Here is a 2465-nt window from a genome sequence, read left to right on the forward strand (position 1 = left end):
AAAAAAAAAAAACAAAACAAACAAACAAAAAAAAAAACATACAAAATTAGCCAGGTATGGCGGTACATGCCTGCAATCCCAGCTACTTGGGAGGCTGAGGCAAGAGAATCGATTGAGCCCAGGAGGTGGAGGTTGTGGTGAGCAGAGATCATGCCATTGCACTCCAGCTTGGGTGACAGAGTAAGACTCCATCTCAAAAATGAAAAAAATCATCATCTGGGTCATTTGTTCCTCATGGTCACTGTTGTTAGGCAAACATCCAAGATTCTTGCTTCGGTAAGAGTAAGTCTTTGGTTTCTGATCCTCGCCAAGAGGTTTTGAAAATCCCCCTAATTTTATGGCATAAAAAGATATCCACATTGCCTTTGTGGAAGGCTGCCACCCAGTCATGAAACATCTTCTAGAAAATGTAACATAGTAGAACAAACACTGGATCTGATGTCAGAAAATCTGGATCCTTCTTCTTGTTATGTCACTTATTTAGATACTTTGGGTCATTTGCAACAGGATTCAGGTAACTTATATGCATAATGTAGAGGCCAGTCTAGCTGGAAACTTGATTGTTTCCAGATTATAATGTTCATGACTCTATTTCTGTGCCTCTATAACCAATAAGACAGATTTCTAGACCTTTTTTATTCTATTTGAAAAGCCACATGTTATGGTTTCCTGGACCTTTGTGGCTGTGCTGGGTAGAAGGATATGAAAACAAATAAGCAAAACAAAATAATCAGAATAAAAGGCTGGTTGCAGGTGCTTCTGTTTTACACTTAGACACAGCCTAATTCCAGAAAAGCAGAGTTCACAGTGGTGAGTGTCATGGAAACTGTCTATGAATGTTACAAGACTTGCACATAAACTGAATGCACCATTGCTGGTTAAGGAGATAGAAATGGAGAGGATTTTGTGCAAATGATTTTCTCCTTTTAATTGAAGCACTCCAGTAGCGGAAACCAAACTGAAACTCCCTTAGACATTTAAATGACTCACATATTTCAGTGCTTAAACGTCAGTTCTGTGAATACCTAAAATGGGGCTAAGTGAAAATTGGATAACATTTGCCTGACATTGTCATTGGACTTTCTCTAATGTCAAAGATGGATTTGCATAATTATGCTGAAAGCCAGGAAACTGCACCCAGCAGGAGGTTTCCTTGCTGGTGTTAGGTTTTAGTTCTACTCCAGCTGTGACTCTCAGGATGAAGAAAATCTTTCAGAAATGAACAGACAGAGTGCACACTTTCTAAGACAGTATAGTAACAGCCTAACGACAATTTAACTTGCTTACTGATTTCCAAGGTATAATTAAGATAGGCCTGATAAGTAACTGATTGACTGAACGACCTTTTGCTTGGTATGAAAAGGGCTTCAGAGAGGAGGGTGTCGTGTCCAAGCAATGTTGCCTCATAAACTCTTCCTGATTAAAATTCTTTTAAGCTGGCCAGATGCCTGATAGAAGCAAACGTCTAAAGACTGCCACTGTAACAGGTGTGTGTCTATGGTGCAATCTTGTCTTTCCAAGGTCACTGCAGTCATAAAACATCTCTTGAATGTATCTACAAGGGGAAAATGCTAAAGCAGGTGAGGCCTCTCAGGGTTCCAACTTTTACCCCTTACATGGGGCACTTACTAATCTCAGGCTCTCTTTCTCCATCTGTTTTTCATTTTCAAATCCTGCTGTCACAAAAGAATTTGAACCCCTTAACATACTAGAGAATCACTTCTCTTAGTCTCTCAAGAAATCATCACAACGTTTTTAACTTTCACTTGTAAATGACAACAGGTCTGTTTTGCTATAATTATTTTTTTAAAATATGGAATGCTTCATGAATTTGCATGTCATCCTTGAGCAGGGGCCATGCTAATCTCTGTATCGTTCCAATTTTCATATATGTGCTGCTGAAGCGAGCACTGTTTTCCTATAATTTTCAATAACACCTAAGTACTTGCAATATATTAACAAGAAAAATAATAAGTGTAAAATTCTTAAACTCCTTGAACAAAGCTCCAACAGAAAGTGAACATCCAGATTGCAGTCAACTAACAGAGAGACACATTCCTGAGGACGACTACTAGTCGGCTCACCTGGTACTTGTGAAATCATAGCATTTAGACAGCAATAAGCTTGGTTTTCCAAAGCAATATTTTCAAGCAGACCTAACAATGTATTTCCCATTGAGATTTCACCGCTTACAAAGCCTTATATGCTTGCTGTTCACTCTCCTGTTAATTAAAAGAATTTCCATGCTACCTCTGGGTTTCACTACAGAATTCATCAATATCTAAGATTATTTCATGGAGAAAAGTACAGATGAAACATAGCCCTTTTTCACTCACATGCACTACTTGCTAGGTTCAAATATGATTGTTTCTTTGTTTGCTTTTACTGCTTGTATGGCGCTAATAAGCAGAATCTGTACATGTAGTTCTCCTCTGACCATGTTATCCTGTCTTGCACATATATAA

The 2465-nt window shown here is 38.4% G+C and overlaps 1 non-coding gene across 1 annotated transcript; it reads right to left on the bottom strand.

The window, feature by feature from the left end:
* Positions 1–1807: 1807 nt before the first annotated feature.
* On the bottom strand, positions 1808–1911 carry LOC119467462. The gene has a single exon (XR_005196001.1). It is a non-coding gene; the product is annotated as a U6 spliceosomal RNA (small nuclear RNA).
* Positions 1912–2465: the final 554 nt, after the last annotated feature.

Source organism: Cebus imitator, unplaced genomic scaffold (genome assembly GCF_001604975.1).
Source record: "Cebus imitator isolate Cc_AM_T3 unplaced genomic scaffold, Cebus_imitator-1.0 Scaffold292, whole genome shotgun sequence".
Taxonomy (NCBI): Eukaryota; Metazoa; Chordata; class Mammalia; order Primates; family Cebidae; genus Cebus; species Cebus imitator.